The sequence below is a fragment of the Eretmochelys imbricata genome, chromosome 1, assembly GCF_965152235.1.
Source record: "Eretmochelys imbricata isolate rEreImb1 chromosome 1, rEreImb1.hap1, whole genome shotgun sequence".
Lineage (NCBI taxonomy): Eukaryota > Metazoa > Chordata > Testudines > Cheloniidae > Eretmochelys > Eretmochelys imbricata.
This window is the reverse complement of record NC_135572.1, coordinates 94,599,574-94,607,532: the sequence shown is the minus strand read 5'-3', so window position 1 is coordinate 94,607,532 and position 7,959 is coordinate 94,599,574.

Sequence of the window (7,959 nt, the reverse complement as noted above, 5' to 3'; positions counted from 1 at the left end):
TACCTGTGCTGCAAGGGAGTCCCACTAAACTTCAGCAGTAAACTTACTATGTAAGCAAAGCAAATTTCAGTTTCTACTGTCATTCAGACACTCTCTAAATCACTTTTGAAACTCAGCCTAATTATCATAAAATTAAGTTTGTAGATGTTTTAATCTGGATTCTATTGATTTTTCAGAATAGAATAAAACCCTTGTGATTTTTGTCTAAAACCCAGTCCATTAATTTGAACTGGAAGTAGCAAAGGACAGGAATAATTATAAATATGAGTTTCCTGAATTAATGAACATACAGATTTTGGAATTGTTTTAATCACAACCCATTACTGTTCTGAAGAAATCAACAAATAAAATGGTTTGAAAATAAAACTAACAAATCACAATTTTCATTCACAAATTTAACAAAGGAAAGAGTATCTCCTTAAGATCTGCACTGGGCTCTCCATTCAATTTTTAATCTTTTGCTTCTTTAAACATACTGTTAACTATTTTGATATAATTGACGGATTCAAAGGTAAAAATTAATGGTATTAAATTACCTTTCTCATATAAGTTTAAAATTTTTATTTTCAGTATTATTTGAATGGTATCAAATAAACGTTAAGTGTCCTAATTCAGCCTTGCTGAGAGCTGGGCAACTATTTGGCAAATAATAAGTTCATTGAAATATGCATTTGTTGGTGAACTGGAACTATCTGTAAATTCAACACAACTATTCGCTGAGTAGCTTCAGCCAAATTTTATTTCCCCCCGGAATTAAGGTGCCATTCACAGTGGCTGGTGGTGGTAGAGGCACTGCCACTACCCTCATAAGCTTTACATCTGTGGTTAGGGTATGTCTGAAGTGCATACGGGATTTGAACTTTGCAGGAGAGTCATCAACAAAATTATTAAATAAATTCCATTTGCAAAATCCCTCCACTTATGATGAGGCAAGACCCAAAAATACAGCGTGAATTTCAGAAACTATTATTCTAGGATAAGTTTGCAAATCTGTCACTTTTATAAAAATAACTTGTAAACTGAACAAATCTGATATAAACATCACTGATTGACAACATGTAACTCTATGATTCTTTCCTCCATCCCCCTCCCCCCCCCCAAGAGTCACCAGTCAAAGTAAAACTACACTTTAAAAGAGGTGTACTGATTTATGGCTATTGTATATGGAACAGATTGCTGAGGAAGTGCTGATTAAGTAATTCTAAAGATATATTTTTGATTTTATTTAACAAAGTTCAGCCAGAGTTGAGGCTGTTTAATTTGTGGTAGAAAAAAAAAAATTATGCTTCATACAAAGTTTGTTTTAACTGTTATCCTTAAATATTTTACCTGGGTCTTAACTAGGAAATTACAAGTTAAAACCAATAATGATTACATAGAGCAGGTCACATTTTTTTCAAATGAGAGGCCCAGAAACTTTAGAAAAAAAATTAAATACAACTAACATCAGTTTGAAAGTCATTTTTACAAGAAAACTTGCTGCTATACATTAATTTTTAAGAATAGAGTATCACATAACTAAGGAGTATTTAAAAAAACAACATAAAACCTCCATAGAAATTAGAGTAAATTAGGGATATACATTAACCCAAATACACTTAAGTCCTTTTATTTGAAAATAATATTATTACTTAAACAGGACCAAAGCCAAACAATTGTATAGGTGGAAAATACGTTTTTATAAGGAGGAAGGAATAAAATAGTTCATCCTCCTTTAAGAAATCACTATAATCACCAGTCACAATCAGTTCTGATTATCAGAGATACCTTTAATAAAGATTTTTTTTTAAATGAATTAGGCTTGTCTTGTTCCCATTGAAGTCAGTGGCAAAATTCCTATTGACCTCAGCAGGAGCAGGCCCTCTGTAGTATGTTCTGTCTCAAACTGTTTGGCAAGATAAGCAAAATAGTAATGTATTCTGTTTTAGAGTGTGATGGAAAGCTAATTGTCCATGGAAAATCATGTACATTTTCTGGGTTTAGGAATCAAAATGATTATGTTGTTTCATTGTAGGAGATAGAGTGTATGAATGAAAAAAGAGTTTCAAATTTATACTTCCTCAGTTTATCTTCATAACACTCATAAAATTCTGCTGACATCCCTCCAACATCAGATTCTCTAGATCAGTGGTTCCCAAACTGGGGGCGCCGCTTGTTCAGGGAAAGCCCCTGGCGGGCCAGGCCTGTTTGTTTACCTGCTGCGTCCACAGGTTTGGCTGATCGCAGCTCCCACTGGCCGCAGTTCACAGCTCCAGGCCAATGGGGGCTGCGGGAAGTGGTGGCCAGCATGTCCCTTGGCCCGTGCCGCTTCCTGCAGCTCCCATTGGTTGAGAGCAGTGAACCACGGTCACTGGGAGCCACGATCGGCCAAAGCTGCGGATGTGGCAGGTAAACAAACTGGCCCGGCCTGCCAGGGGCTTTCCTTGAACAAGTGGCGCCCCTAGTTTGGGAAACACTGATCTAGATGTATTCACAGGAAGCTTTTCACAAACCACCTTAACTCTTTCCACATACACTAGGTTGTGATCCGTCTCTTTGTGGATATAGGTCTATGATAAATATTCCAGCTACTTTGCTCAAGATAACAATGAGAAAGTAACACACAATGATGGCTAAAACATTTAGCTGTGACCACTGATTTTTGGGTAACTTAATTTTTTGGGTGCCCTTCAAAGCACTGAGTTCCCATAATTCCATAGGCTCCTGAGAGGTGTGAAGCAGAGCAAGCGCTCAGTGCCTATCGAAAAGCAGGCCCTAAGCATCTCCAGTTGGGCAACCAAACTTACAGGCATCGAACATCAGAGGACACTTTCGAAAATTACACATCTCAACCCTGTACTCTCTCCTGTGTGACTCAAGGAAGATTGCATAACTTGTATACCCTGTTTTGCAGAAACAAGTGCTATGTAGTCTGTGACCTATATTTGTACAGTGCATGGTGTCCAGTTAGATATCAGGATGTGTGTGAGTGATGAATCCTCGACCAACCCTAGGACGAAAATGAGAGAAATAATGGTGTTTCTAGTCTGTAGCACAGAGGTAGATTGTTTCGTGACTTGTAGTGGAGCTGTGGTAGAAGCGAACGTTGGTTGATTAGATGCTGGGGATACTATGTGAAAACTTGTGGTTTTTTACACCACATAGTCACTCCTGACTGAGCTGCTGAGAAGGGTCATATCATGAATTAAAAATGGTATTGTAGTAAGTTATCCGTTTTTTTTACCCACCCCACACTGTTTTACCTCATATGACATTTAGAGTCTAGTTGCCTGGGCTAGACTCTGTATTACAGGGGTGGCCAACCTGTGGCTCCGGAACTACATGCGGCTCTTCGGACGTTAATATGCGGCTCCTTGTATAGGCACCAACTCCGGGGCTGGAGCTACAGGCGCCAACTTTCCAATGTGCCGGGGGGTGCTCACTGCTCAACCCCTGGCTCTGCCACAGACCCTGCCCCCACTCCACCCCTTCCCGCCCCCTCCCCTGAGCCTGCCGTGCCCTCGCTCCTCCTCCCTCCTCCCCCAGAGCCTCCTGCATGCCACAAAACAGCTGATCGGGAGGTGCAGGAAGGGAGGGGGAAGGCACTGATCGGTGGAGCTGCTGGGAGCGGGCGGGAGGGAGGAGCTGATGTATTACTGTGGCTCTTTGGCAGTGTACATTGGTAAATTCTGGCTCCTTCTCAGGCTCAGGTTGGCCACCCCTGCTGTATTACATGTGGATCACTGCTTGAAGCTCCTACCTGCTTCTTACCTGCCTAATATTAACTTGAATTGTACTTTTGCAGCTGGAGACCACGGTAGCAGCTCAGTGGAGGAACTGGATACAGCTATCCAATGTCTGTGAGTGGCTGCTGAATTTTTGTTGGGCAATTGCATATGTTGTGCACCTCCCTTATAGGTGACTTTTTTTGCTCCTATCTCAAATGTATGAGGTATAGGTTTTGGGTACACCTGTATCAATTGTATCAATTTGTTTATACCGTAGTCCAGGATACAGAAATGGATTGATGAAGCTGAGTAAAGGTATTTTGTGGAACCTTGATTCTGAATTTCCCAGCCTTCAAATACCTTTGACCAGCTCTCTAAGGAGAGCTTAACATTTGCCAAGTACCTGGAATGGAGGACTTGACAACAAGTGAAATTGCCCTGGGTTAAGTTAAACAGGGTTCAAAATGGGTACTTAAAACAGTGGAAAAAGGCTGTTTATTTTTGTTTAATATTGTTCTTAATACAAAGACTTAAACAAATATAAACAAGCCATTCTTTAACAGAAATAAGTGTATCTACACTGCATTTTGCACGTAATTATATCAATTTAAATGTACACCTTAAATTAAACCAGCATAACTTTCTAATCTCCTCATTTCAATGGGAATTGTGCAAGACCTCTGAAGATTTGGCCTTTGCTTTTCAAACTAATGTTTGAGAGGAGTTCTTTTTGTTTAAGGTATTTTATTATAGTACCTACAGTCTTCATCTTCTATCAGGTCCTGTCCGTGTTGTGTTAGGCACTGTACCAACCTGTAAAAATGACAGTCTCTGCCCCAGAAAGTTTACAATCTTTATTTTTTTTTAATACTATACACACACACACGCTTTACTCTACTTCAAAAAATTTTGCTTGGGAACTCTTCAGTTTTTCAAGTTTTGGTGAAATATCATGATGGAAATATAAAGAACTTTTTAGATCAGCTCCCATTGGCCGGGAACAGTGAACTGTGCCCACTGGGAGCTGTGGGGGGCCGTGTCTGTGGATTACCGAGACAAAATGTCTTGTGGCCCGCTAGCGGATTACCCAGATGGGCTGCGTGCCTAAGGTTGCCAACCATGTGATAATAAACCATGTGAAGATAAACCATGTGAAGTATCTATTTCATATAAGTGGTTAAGTAATACAGTATCTGAGCTTGGAAGTCCAAATATTTCTCCATATATTCACTGATACCTAATCATTCCTTTGCAGAATTTGACATAAAAACCCAAACATTCTCTGCAGACCCTTTGAAAAGTTTTTGCCAAAGTAGCCTATGAATTTCTTCAACTGGATTGATATATCTGATGCAGTTTACAAGCTATGTTGACAAACGCAGTGTACTTTAGAAGTAACTTGAGTTTGAATTGTGGTTCTTGGTGTAGATGGCTTTTGGAATTTACAAGTTCTGTTGTGGTGTCTTCAGAGATAATAAAGATTTTATAAATTTTATAAGACTTCTTGAGAAGTTTCTATTTCTACTGAATGGTGGTCTCAAGGTTCAAATTTCTATGGTGAATTATTCTAGTATTTTACACATGACCTTTATGAAATATAATATTTTACACAATTAAAAGTAGCAAAAAATATAAAGTTTTACTCATGCAAGGAAGTCCAGCTCAACCATTTTTCTCTGAGAACAGAGATGATAGGTTGGTTTATGTTTTTGTTACAATTGTTTCCTAGAATGTGAGGGTAATTTTTTGTCAACTTCCTCAAACTATAAGTATATCTGTAAGTGAAGTTAACGTTTAAAAAACTATAGATTTTTTTCCATTAATGCAAATATTTTGATCTCTGAAAACAGTCCACTATCCCGCGCTTCTGGATTATTCCACTTGACTCCAAGATGTGGCAATTGTTTTCCTATGGTTTTAGATCAAATCGTCTGCAGAAGAAATAAATGCTAAATTCTCTGCAAACACAGAAGTTAAATACAGATCGTGACCTTAAATGTCTATATTGGAAACTGAATTGTTATTTGTTATCTTCTTGTTATCTTTGTCCTCTTTCCACTAGTCAACAAAGCCCTTTTTGTTAACATTGCTAAGACCCCTTTCCTGACATCTTCATCCTGTTTATATGGATATCCTGAAACTCTTCAGTTCTATCATGTCTTCTATATTTTGTTCCATCACTTAATTTTCTAAAACATATTATTTGCATAATTTATTTTCTTAAATCTTGCATTTTCTTCTTATAGTCTTAGTTCTGCCTCCTGGAACTGTATGGATTTTGCATACAGTTTAGAATTTGATGTATCAGCTATTTCTCAAACTGTGAATTACAGCTTAAAAAAGAAATTTGAAATTTATGCAGGGTTGGTAACTCATGATTTTATTGCAAATCTGACAATATTTGATGGGTTTTTTTACATGGCCTCTGGAGTCTTGTGATTATGTGAGAATCTCTGCTTTCACTGGAAAAAAAAAAAAAAGGTCTTAGCCCTCATGGTTGCAAAGCTTGATAGCAGCAGGTAAATAAACAGGACCCAGCATTTATTTTGAGTCAATCTCATGATCTTTTGGGACTGGTTCAAGATTTTTGAATAATTAGCGTTTGCAATAGTGTTTCAGTTTGGGACTTAACTTTTTTGATTCTCTCTACATTATTGATTTGTAGATTGTTTGTTTTAGTACCTTCCTGTTCAAATTCCACCTCCTCTAAACCTTGAATTGCCACAAACAAATGAAAAAGAGAATATTGATTCTAGTTTTGTAGTAAGTTTTTAAAAATCGGTGAACAGAATCCTAACGGCAGATAGGCTATGGACCAACTCCTATGCTTCCATGGAAATGGGGAACCACAGGGTTCCAGAACTTAGTCTTCGTAGGATGGGTCCTCTACAGACCTTCAGTATATGGAGTACGCTGGCAGGTTCCAAATTTTGTGCTGACATGTTGGTCCTCCTGTGAGCAAGTCCCCATTAAAAATAAGGTTTGTGGCCACATCCCAGATAAAATTGCAATAAAACTATGATTAAAGGCACTCACTCCCCTCCCAGACCACCTATATGTTAAGACACCCTGCCACCAGTGCAGATTTGGTTTTTTACTGATCTAATGGTGGTCTATGCCTGGAGAGTTAAAATAGAATTTTTCACTCAGTAAAAATTCCAGGCAGTCTTCCTTGGTAGGCAAGCCTCCCTCTGCCACCATTGTAACTTGCCATCCCTGTCCAGCCACTAATCAGTTCATCTCTTCACAAGACACAGAAAGATCTCTTTGGCGTAAAGAAAAGATTTCTTTTCCCCTATCACAAGAATAACTGGTCTTTTTTCCATTCTGGTATTTGAAGCAGCACAGCACCTTTTAAGGTTGCAGCATCCTGAAAAGGGTGCAACATCATCATCATTGCCGCTATGTCTTCAAATAACTGGCTACCCCCAGCTCCTCCCAAAAACTGTTTTGGATAGTTGGAAGGTAAAATTAAGTCACCATTTCTTCTTTTAGGAGAACTGCTTTAGAAAAGTTCTCAACAGGCAGAAGTTTGAAGTCAAAATGAAAATGCAAAGGTAATAGCATTCTTTTGAAATGTTTTTTTTTTTTCTTTTTACTTCCAGCTACGTAGACCAAGAATAAGGTTTTCTGATTCAAGGGCACTCAACCTTTTCCCCTCTGTGTGTCTGTCAGAAACCAGTGCAACTGTGTAAGACTCAAAGGATGGCCTGACAACTGGGAGACCAGTCAGTGTTGGTGACAGGATTCTGAATTTGGACAACAAAGCATCGGAGGAGCAGCGATGACTTGATAACAGAGGTGCATAAGGCATGCTCCAAGCAATCAGAAAATCACATAGAGCTGGAGATGTAAAGGATGGAGACTGAGGAGGAGCTGCTTTCAGAGTATCTCCACCACGATTGTGAGATGAGGGAGTGAGATATGGAGTTTTATATGGATGTGTTTGAGAAACTATTCAAGACTGTGTGCCATGGGGCGAATCCCGAAGAGCCAGGAACCCCATGGAATCATCTCCATTTACCGTGTGCTACAAAGTAGGCAGCACAATTCCTGGAAGAGCCAGCCAATGAAGCATCACTATCAGCTGAACTCTACATCTGATCTAATGCACCAAAAAGAGATCAGATCCACTAATGATTTGTACAGTCCTGATAAGTGACAAGTTTTTATCTTATGTCTTATGTTTACACGTACTTTCACTGAGGGTATGTCTACACTATGAGATTAGGTTGAATATATAGAAGTTGTT